At 40.0% G+C, this 11,789-nt stretch overlaps 1 long non-coding RNA gene across 1 annotated transcript; it reads right to left on the reverse strand.

Annotated features, from left to right (window-relative positions):
- Positions 1-1,601: 1,601 nt before the first annotated feature.
- On the reverse strand, positions 1,602-10,546 carry LOC135899646 (uncharacterized). Its single transcript, XR_010563666.2, has 4 exons — positions 10,081-10,546; positions 8,865-8,917; positions 7,613-7,802; positions 1,602-6,539 (listed from the first exon to the last, which is right to left on the reverse strand). It is a non-coding gene; the product is annotated as an uncharacterized lncRNA (long non-coding RNA).
- Between the last annotated feature and the right edge of the window lie 1,243 nt (positions 10,547-11,789).

Consider the following 11,789-nt stretch of genomic DNA (forward strand, 5'->3'; position numbering starts at 1 on the left):
GCGGTCTGTACTCCTTGATTACGCTATATCTCTGTGACTGCTGGTATCTTTACTGAAAAAAATGCCTTTTCATAATCTATGAAAGCCATATATAGAGAGGCTGATTGTGCTCTTGGGATTTCTCGATTACCTGATTGATGACATGGATGTGATCCATTGTAGAGTATCCCTTCCTGAAACCTGCCTGTTCCCTTGCCTAACTAAAGTCCAATGTTCCTCTTATTCTATTGGAGATTATCTTGGTGAATGTTTTATATAATACTGGGGAGTAAGCTAATAGGTCTATAATTTTTCAATTCTTTAACGTCTCTGCTAAGAGATTTATTAGCAACGGGCGCGAACGGGTAGCTGTCACAAGCGTTCGGCGAAAGACAGCAACCACGAGCTCATGCCGGTAGCGATCACACTAAGAAAAAAAAGAGTACCTCTTACTCTTTTTGGAGAGTCTGGATTCGCCACGTATACGACACACTTTGTGGGAGACACCCGAACTCTCTTTCGACAGAGAGTCCCGAGACTATCTGTGCTCAATACAAGGTGTTTGCGTGACTCCGCACACAATAGTCATGCACACTCTGTTGTAATAGTTGCCTATACCCTCTCAAATGGGTTACAAGACTAGTGCTGAGGGAGTCCGTTAACAATTCTAAATGAGTCGAACGACTCAAGATAAAGGGTGACATGACCACTGCTGAAGGATTCGGGTAACTATTCTTGATGAGTCTGATGACTCCAGCAGTGTGTCAAGTTACCCTTTGTGCATGGTGCAGGACTCTTGTAAATGGAGTAAAATAACTAATCCGTGTAAGTCGTTTGACTCTCGGATGGCAGTGTCGAGCCGCTTTTCAAAATGTGTCACCAACTTTTGCTGTAAGTACACACGACTACGGCTAGCTCTCAAGATGGCTACTGTGAAAAGACAACATATAAGAAAGAACCCATAGCAAACTTGCCAAAAAGGACGTGGCAGGTTAGCAACAAAATGCTAACATTTCATCACCCTTTGTTGTCTTGTGGAAAATTCAAATGTATTAGTGAGCACAGAATCACCATGAAAGCAAGACAGTTCTCATTACTATTAAACTGGAATCAATAGCCAACCAAGCAAAACAGTCTTAAATAAACATCCAATATGTAGCCTGCAGGTGCATATGCATGACACTGCAATGCAACTCAGAACCATAATGAGACCCCAAAATATTATGTAACTCATGCAGAAGTTCAATTCAGCACTCCACAGGTCTCTAATGTCAAAACATTTATAAGTTAAACCTATTTCACCGTTCTTCGAGACGTGTTTTTATTTAGAACTTACGATTTAACATTTTAAGCAAGTAAGCTACACATAACAAATAAAGAAGGCCGCACTTATGTACAAAGGAGATCCAGATAATCAAGTGCAATAAAAACAATATTCCAACTTAGATTACATAATGTATGCGTTATACTATGCTTGCTGAAAACAACTGGTTGGCAATTGATAATCCAATCTAACAGTAAGAACAGCTGTCTTACCTTATGGTACTCTTGTTGGCACTTTTCCCCCACAACTTGTGCGTGTTAGCGTCAGTTGAAAATTGATCTGAAAAATACCACATTAAAAAGTTGTGCATCAATTTTATTGTCATACAACATGCAACAGTGTGTAAAAGCTTCACAACAGATAATATTACAAAAATAAATAGAGCAAAATTTATACTAATTGTTTATTTATGTTGACAAACGTACTTTTCAAGACGAAGTATAACAGCTGACAGACAATTTCGCAGATTGCAATAACCACTAATACAAAACTTGCCATAATGCAAACACGCTGACAAAATATGTAGCACAGGTAGCTGTATTTTGTTACGGCAAAGATAGCACATGAGTAATGAGGACAAGGGAGGTAGCAGAACACATAATAAACTATACCCAGCTGCATGCATGCAGCTGTAACAATACAAATGGTGCACCAAGCTGCAAAAGAAACAAAGAGGAAGATGTGAGGAAGGCTTCTTTTACTCATCACAAGCTATCCTGTAAGAGCAGACAGATTATGCACTGGCTGTAATGTACCCTCAGCACATACGTAAATAAGTTCCATTAGGTGCCACATTTACAAATCACTCATACAATGTTCTTGTGATTGTCCTTATTCAGATTTTTAACTTGGAAAGCATGACTGAGTTATGTAATGCTTCCCTACGGCTTCGCACATATGCAGAAAGAAGTGTTTCTATAAACATGGGAGATCATGGAAGGATGACTGACACATACTTCTTTTAATTCTTTTGTCTTGGTCTTTATGATTATCTACCACAGTAGTCTTTTGTAGAGTGAAACACATTCAGATAATACACTGCGGGCAACAAAGTGTGAATACCTGTTCTTGATTTCTACCTTTCTCAAGTGTCCCGCTAAGGTAAGATTGGTGCAAAAAATTGTCTTCCCAATGTATGCGTTCCCACAAAACAGGAGCAGATGATAAGCCACATTAATGGTGCGTGAAATAAAACATCTGTTCTTAACTTACCACTGCCATTCCAATCTGGTGCGATTTTCTGCTTTGTTGTGTACTCTAGCACAGGTGCTACGCAGTTCACTTGGTGCTCAAAGCAACTCTCACACTATAGCAGAATGTCAATTTTGTTTTTCAAATTCTAAGCGAAACTCAGGTTATGGGGGACAATTGTAAACTTATAGTTTTGCTTTGTATCTTCATAATGTTGTAGAGCAGGGTAGAAAGCAAGAACAGATATTTATAATTTGGGTTCCTATTGTGCATTGCATGGATATGTTTCAATGAATGATAAAACTACTTGGTAGATAAGAGAATTAACTTCGAAGTCTACCATATCAGTAACTGGAAATTTTATGTGTAATTGAAATTTTGTGATTCCCAGTGATGAAGAAACAGTTTTGACAAAATGTGCCAAGGCAACTAAGTCACTCATGCTCACAAAGGAAACAAAATAAAAAGAACCAAGATTGCAATAAGTTCCAACTTGCAACCTAAAGTGAGACACCTCACATGACTGACTTATGTATTTACTGAGCATAATTTACATCTAGCACATAATCTGCTTGTACAAGATGACGAACAATTAGTTACTGTTGCTTTCTCTCTGGGGCATTTGGCTCTTCTGAACACATACACATTGTGTGGCAAAGCTGCGTGTATGTAGCTGGGCACAGCTGTTATTCAGCATCAGTCTGTTTTTATGTCCTGTACTATTATCATTGTAATTTATAATTAGCAAATAGCCTAACTATTGGGTTGATCAGCTCCATTTTAAACAAAACATACTGACAGATTTCCCTGTTTATCGCTAACAAAGTGATGGGTACATCATTTCAGATTTCAAGAAACAGCTGTGGAACAGAACAAATGCTGAAGACAGAAAATCTACAATGACCAGTACCTTCTTTATTAAATGCCATGTACTAGCTCTTTCTGCAATGAATACGATTATTACCAAAAATGGTAGCCTGAAAAAATAATTGGGAAATATTTACAAAAGTGACAGAGATTAGAACTGCATGTTAATTACAAATGTCTTCTTAAACAAGATCACAATAATTGAAGTTTCATTAATTTTAGCAAAACACTGACATCCCATTATTGAAGCTAGTCAGTGCTGAAGGTATTGTTAGTTTGTAGGAGTCCTCAGACTGGCAGCTCTAAAATATTTGTCACCATACTTGGTGGAACATGCTTTGCTCTTTCGGATATTACTTTGCCAAAAAGCCTTCTGTAAGCCTTGTAGGATGATCATTACTTTTTGGGTATATGTATATCAGAACTGGTGCTAGTCTGAGTTCTTACAAAGTAGACGTTATTGAGTACTGTAATTCTAATGCCTGCCACAGCTAAAATTTATGTTAGGGAAAATTGTCGCACTGTCATGAAGCAGTTATGTTCAATAATTAGAGGCAGTCACCGTTGAAACACTCAGTACAAAACACAAATATATGGAGTCAAAATTTAAATGTCCAACAAAGTCACGTCTCAAGTCTACATTTCACAGAACTGTCTTTTTTTCTGTTAGTGTGCCAATACCAATTGCACATTCACAAACATTTTAGTATTGCACTTCTGGTAAATGCAGGAAAATTCACCGTCTTTAACAGAAGCCCTTGGGAAGACAGCCCATATTCGCTTCGACAAGAGGACTTGCCTTAAGCTTTGTGTCGCTATGTTGTAGGTCACTGTAGCAAGGGGAACGTTTTGCTGATTGAATATTACTCGAAATATTTTTATTATTTGTACTAGAGGTTTCAAAAGAGAGCCAATTGTAGAGTTCTTCATGCAGATTTCATATATTCCATTAGTTTTTGTTTAGCTGCTTCTTGAGTTATGTCCTATACAACGGCAAAATACATAGTGATATTTGCGGGCACTTTCTTGTGTATTAAATTTTCACAAAAAAGCAGTGTGCTGCAGCTAACTCAGCTCCCTGTAGACTGCAAGGTGCCGATATCTATTCAAACAGCACGTAAAGTTACTAGAAGTATGCAAGATTAGTAGGCAGGCAGGCAGGCCTGCTACTAAAATTATTGAGAATACTTCAATAATTTTTTCTCACAATAGCATGAGAATAACCTTGTGCTTTATAATTGTCCTATACAAATTAAATTTGGCATACATACTCTTCAAGATAAGCAGAATACCAGTATCTAATTGAAATTGCAATCTAAAAATTATTTAAAGTGGCCTAATATTTTTTGCATAATTCCAGTAATTGTACATGCTGTTTGGATAGGTATCGCCACTTTGCGGTATACACCTAGCTAAATAAGATACAGCATGAAACCATTTGCGAAACTTTTGCATACAAGTGCCCATAAAAATATATTGCCACTATGTAGGACATAACTAAACACCAGCTACACAAAAACCAATGACAATTCAAATCTACATAAAACTCCCTATGAATAGCAGTACATTCAAATTTCTAGTACAAACTAAAAAAGTTGTTTCGAGGAGCATTTCCCCTTAATAGGTGGGTGTCAGTGTTTCTACCAAAGGGTTACAAAATGCCTTGAGGCATACCATAGGGAGTTTTATAAATAGCACACGCATGCATCTGTCTAAAAAGTCCCATGCCCTGCTTGCATTCCTTAGACATTTTTCTGCATTCTGTTGTATGTCACCGTTTGCATCCCTTAACACTGAGGGTGCAAAACCGAAAACCAGCCTATTATACACTTAATTTTTAGCCTGTAAAGGGGTTGTATACGAATGGGGGCAGCCAACTCTAGCATGAAAATAAACAAATATTTGTTCTCGCATTAATGAAACCAGTCAAAATATAATCTCGCAAATCTGGAAATGAATGCACAAAGAACCTTGCTGATTGTTACATTAGTGTCCCGAACAAGATCTTCTGATGTTTATAATTCCTAGTTTTATTCACTTTCCTCTAGTAACTGGGCTTTGACCTGGAATACTCAGCGTAGGAGACTAACCCAGGCCTGGAAGCCAATATTTAAATCTGAAATAGACATTCATCCCCCGACCACATGGCACTGCTACGTCATCAGAAGAAACATGCATCCATGGACATATAGTCTGTAAAATTATTTTTACATGATCTGTAGCGTTACTCTTGCACTAACAAATTCTGAAAATTAGGAAATACATCTGCTATTTAAAGCACTGCTACAAACCCGTGTGTTTGAGAAATGCAATACTCAAAAGGTGTAATACAAGCAATGTGTGCATGAAACCTATGCTGCCTTTGACATTCATCAGTGTGGCAAATAAGCACTGAGAAATGCCAAGGGTATCATAGCTTTCATGTCTCAAGCCTTGTATGCGAGTACCAGTATCTTTGCAGTGAAAGAAGTCACGCTATTACCAGACTTATGAGGGGAACCAATGTTTCTCTAGTTCAATAGTTTCTTTCTTGTGCTCCTATATCCTTGAGTTTTTAAAAAAATAATGGGTGCTTGAAATAAGTACTCTATATTGCTCTTAAATTTATCCTACACCAGAGCCCGCGTTATGTTACATTTCTTGAACACATTGCAGTGCTGTAGATTATCACAGGAAGAAAAAATGCCGTAAGTTCGTATTTTAGCCTTCCATACAACAAGAATTATTAACCTATCAATTACATCCACAAATTGTACGAAAGAACTATGAGAAACGGGGCTTAAAGGCAGGTATACATTAGAATAGCAGGGGCTGATGGTGAGAATTATAAGAGAAAGGAACTATTAAAAACTAGATACTAAAGACACATATGAATTATAACAGAAATATTTACAAAGAATTTGAAGAGACAAATAGAATGTCTGTTCAAATCACTCCACCCCAACATTCATCCATGGTTCGATAAGTGATCACAGCCGGTGATGCTGTTTGGATAGATGGTAGGTGAGGCACAGCTGTGAAATAGGTAGCACATGTAGAGGGGTCACCAAAGGTTGCACAGCAGGTTGCCTTGATCTCCGGACTCCCTCGACCCTGATGCGTTGAGCCTGGTTATACGTCGTTCACAAGAGGCCTGGCCCGAGTGTGCGGCATGGCTTGGGTAAAATTTCGAGGCAACCTGAAAAACACAGATTCATATATTTAGCACCAAAATATTCTGTACCATAGGGCAAATCTGAAGTTTACCATCTGCACATAGCAGATGATGAAAACAGACACAAGTCACCAGACTCAAGGTATATAAATGTGCAAAAGTGGAAATGAATGTGAAGAGCTGCAGGATGGAATCCATCAATTTGTCTTTTGTGGATCAATAATAGTATCTTAACATAAAGTCAAGTGTACATGACCCTCCCTATTTGTGTAAGTAGGCTATTCCATACCAGCTGTTCCAACCTGGCACACAACTTGGAATTTCTTCTTGAAAACTGAGGGCCTTTCAATATAAAACAAATCTCAATTTCACGCAATACTTAAAGCAAAAAAAAATTTTTACTGCCATAAACATTATGTCAAATTTCGTGTAATGCACCAAAGTATGCATCATAAAATGGCAGCCAAAAATTTGGTTCTTTCATTAAGAGGGCCAAATTTTTAACAATGAAGAGAGGCCTTACACCAAAAACTTGACTGCTTATTATCCACTGCTCAGTTTATTATTGCTGATTAAAAATGGACAAAATGGCTTATTAACTTTATTTTCACAGAAGTGACCTACAGCAAAAGCTGCAAATTTATGCAATCCATGTGTTTAGGACTTGTGCTGTGTGCAAGTATGGTATCAGAAAGATACATTAAGCAGCAGTGCACAGAGGAGGATGAACTGGGAAAAGAAGACAGTTTTGGTGTACGTTTATCGGCCTACTTACCACTGAGGCAGCCCTAGTAAATTTATGCCAAATACCATGTATGAGAGTACATTGTATTCTTTTTAAATTGGTAAAGCTTTATCAAAGTAGTTTTTGTGTTAAGCAAAAAAAAATTGTGCAAGTGGTCTCTTGCAGTTTGAAAATTTGCATCGCATTTCGTCTAATACACATAGCCTCTTGGCGGCTAAGACAAAATGCATGGACTTGAGCATCCCTGCACAGATAGCAGAGAGTCTAATCTGCTTCGAAGTTACGTCTTTCATTGCTGAGTGACTACAAGCCATTTCACTCAAAAAGACGTCGCTTAATTGCAGGTATTTACCTGAATCTTTCTGTCGGCTGTCAGCCTGCTGGCATCATCACTAAGGCTGCCAACTCCCTAGTGGACATAGTCGGGACATGGTGGCGGCAGGATGCAGTGGCAGAAGCCACCAAAGGCTCCTAACTACCTAGTGGACGTAGTCAGGACAGGGTGGTGGGAGGACACAGGGGTAGGAGCCGCCAGAGTGTACCTGCAACAAATTTGCACAAATGTTCTTAGTCCTACCATGACATGATTTACAATAAAACTGAGCTGTCTGTGTAACATGGCTACCAATATAAATAAAGGTAAACAGTTAGGTCCTACGACACAACTAGAAGGCCGACAAAAAAGAAACGGTACTTATGTTTATGAAAATCCAAACAATGAAACAAAAAAATGTGTAACCGGTTTGTGCATGGAAGCTCGGTTGAAACCTGAGCTCATACCATCAAGTGATCTGCTAGACAACTGCAAGCCTGCCACCTAAATATGTCATTGTAAATTATTTTTACGTGCGTTATGTTAAGCTGCTTTATTACAAGCTCAAAATCTCTTAATATAAGTAAATCACCAAGCTAATTCAAATAACAAATTCCAGTGGTCGTTAATGCAACAAAGTGCAAGCTCGGAATAAAGCTGGCTAAACTGGGCAATGAAAAATAACAATGTGGTTCTCTACATCTTGTTTTCCTGGCTTTCGCTTTAGCACTGGAATATACAAGAATTTTGACATTCCTCATATTTCACTCTGCTAATTTTTATGCCATAATGCATAATACTTCAGCAAGAGGAATAATGCTTTCTTTCAACCGTAAATAGTGATAGAACAAGAAAATTCATTGGAGCCAACGTTTTGAGAAGAAAAATCTCCTTCTCTTTGTCGAAATATTGGCTCCAGCGGTCCTTGTTCTATGGCTCTTCATCAGTTCAAGTCTCTTGTCTTCCAGTGTACCTCTGTACTTTCAATGTTATGTCAATGAAACTGTAATAACGGATCATTAGTAAATGTAGCTGATGAGGAACTTGGGTTTGTTGGTAGATAATGACAGAGTAACTGCGCAACATAGATACGGACAAAGGAGGCTTGTGTGTGTTGTCTCCTCCAGCCATGTCTCCCCTTTGGGTGATTACTCTGTCTCAATGTAAAACTGTTAGCCTTTGCACAATAATAGTACAGTGCATAAAGACAGGAAAGTGGACACAAAAATTACAACAAATAGCATCATATGCTAATGAGATATGCAAAAGTGCCTGCTACGATTTGTCTCACCCATAACGTGCTGGTAAGATGGTGACTTCTGGCTGTTGCCATTTCTTGAATACCTAAAATAAAATACATTTCAAAATTATAAAAATACACAGGACAACAGCAGTAGCCGAGGACATAATGCATTGTTTAGTACAAAAAGGTAAACTAATCTCCGATACACGGCAGACGAAATTTCCTTTATTATGTTAGTAGAAAAATACAACACTTCATTTCATTCAATACTGTCAGCGTTTCTTGCTACAAGAAAAAAGGTATTTCTGCATGGAAGCAGCAAAATAATAAATGGCCTTCTACTTTTACAAAATATGTTGCAGCGACTAAGCCAACTACAGCTGTATATACTTAAAATTGTTGTATGCACATTACAATAGCCAAGACAGGATAAACTTGGGTTCATATGCAGCTCACTGGAAGGTACAACTTTGCAATCAACTCATTTCTGCTGGGCAAATATACGAACTAACATGAAACTACACATAAAAGGACCTTTTTTTTTTCATAAACCACCGGACTCAATATAAAAAATCCAGTAGCAATAGTACAATTTCACCACATAACACAGCCAGGTTTTGTAAGCGTAGTAGGATTTACTATATAAATGTTGCAGCATATTCATGCTTTTAAATTTTTACAACCGTGAAAATAAAGATTACGTAAAAATAATACATTATATATAGGCTTAGATTGTGAGCTAATGTGTTTTCTACTTACAGCCAAATGCACAAAAAATTTGTTCTCTTTTAGCGCTTTGATAGCGCTGTCTGTTCGCTTGTGCATGCAGCCGCTTAACCGCTCTTAAAATATCTCTGCTGCCACATCGCCTGACACTACCATACAGCGTTGTAGCGCTTTTATTATTCGCGGCAATATACCTAAAGCACTAATAAATCTTCAGAATGCACAAGCTGCCCTTTCGATTACCTGTCTTCGCCATGCGAAAGTCACACTGGTGCTAGTATTGTATCTACACTTCAAGTTACGCAGTACTTGATATTCTACGGATTTTTCGATGCGACAGGCCACTCGTCACTAGAGTCGTTAAGAACGGTGTTTCTCCTGAGGCTTCCGTCTGCCAGTAGTATTTCCGCCCACATGCGCACGCATGCCTAAGAAACGTCTGTGAACTGCCAAGAGAAACATGGCGCAAAATGTAGCCGTACCGGAAGGGCCGAGTACGCGCCGTTTGTAAACTCGGAACAAAAGCTGATATGCTTACCTGAGACGTTAAGAGAAATATGGCACAGGTCACCCCCCGCTGGTAGTCGGTCGTATGCATCTGGTCGTCTCTGTCCGTTGCGATCTCCCATATCACAATGAAAGATGCAGTGCAAACCGCAGCACTTGGGCGCTTGTGACGGTCCGGCGATGTCGGCAAAGACGAAATCGGCGATACGCTGCTGCTCGCGGCGGTCCCCTCGTCGCAATCGCACAGCACGGAAAGAAGCTCCCACCGTAACTTGCCACAACGCTTGGTTGCAGTCGCCCTTAACGCAGCGATTTCAGTACCACTCAACGACAACGTACTCGCGCGTGATGAAGCACAAGTTCAAAATGGCGTCATGCTATTGACGGCTTCGGCTTTGGATCATTTTGTATCTGCACAACTGGGCAAAACAGTTGCGCTAGTTTCGGTTTTGTTTCCTTGCGTTGAAATAAAAACTGTTTTGCTCACTGATAATTTTATGTCACTTAAGTAATGTTTACGAATGAAACAGCCATGAATTTAACACGCGTCTTGAAATACCCGCTACATTTACTTGGCAGAAGCAAAATTTTCTTGTCCGAGTGTGGTTGTGTTTTAAATATCTATCACTGGGCTGTCGGAGCGTGCTCGAAGTGTGAAGACGCGGCGTAATTGTCCTTAATTTGCTTAGCTATAACGATCCAGCTGCCCTTGATTTCTGTCGAGTGCAGTTTGCTCTGATGTAAGGTAGAACTACAAAGCTGCCCATGTTACTGAATGATCTAGTGCACCTGAAGCTACCAGAACTCCGGTATTTCCTCCACAAGTTCTTGCGACTGTGTGCCGCTGTCACCAAATGCGCGCGTATAGTCATTTGGCGGAGATTTAGCAACACATTTTCTAGAACTATCGTTCACCGCTCTATCACGACATGGCGAAGCAGCGTGGTTCGTCCTTAGTAAAATTTTCTATGTATTGCGAATTTTGCGATAGCAATTATATGGACACAACCGCCGAAATATATATGTCGGTGTTGCCGTGAGCTTACGTATAAAGTGCGATAAGATCCTATCCTGCTCCGTTAGCTGTGCGCATTAAAGGGAGTGTACGAGGGCGAGCCGAGATGTATAGTGCCTGGATGGGTGCCCCAAGTATCTATAGGTGGTCACGTGATAAAACGCGCGCAAGCCGGGGAAAGGAGGCGCTGCTTTAGCACGCTTCTCCTCTGGCCGTTGCTCTAGCCCGGTCTGGCGCCACTCTCTCTCTCTGTCTTGGAGATAATTTCCGATGGGGCAAAGCGGGGAGGGGGGGGGGGAGGGGAAAGGCGCTTCTATATCGCCATTGCAAGTTTCGGAGACGCTTTGAAGGACGAGGCAGCAGAAGCGTTCTGTCCGCTCTGTTCGCGCCCTTCATCACGCCGACGCTGTGGCAGCGAGTGTTCGCGGTCATTGAGTGAAATCTGTTTATGTTTGCACGTGCGCGCGTGACCCCGTGCTTGCTAATTTACGGAGTAAGCGATTGTTTACTGCAGTTTATTCAGGCGATGAAGCTACGAACCTTGGTTCGTGCAGTGGTTCATGCAGCATTGGGGGGAAACTGCTATATTTTTGTTTTTAAATTTCTGGGGGGTTCAAAAGCAGTGCTGCGTACGCTAATGTTTGTTTCTGGTCGCGGAACGCAACGCACTGCGGTAGCCCAGTGGCTTTGGTGTTGCGCTGCTGAGCTCGAGGTCACGGGTCCAA

The sequence above is a fragment of the Dermacentor albipictus genome, unplaced genomic scaffold (genome assembly GCF_038994185.2).
Source record: "Dermacentor albipictus isolate Rhodes 1998 colony unplaced genomic scaffold, USDA_Dalb.pri_finalv2 scaffold_16, whole genome shotgun sequence".
Lineage (NCBI taxonomy): Eukaryota > Metazoa > Arthropoda > Arachnida > Ixodida > Ixodidae > Dermacentor > Dermacentor albipictus.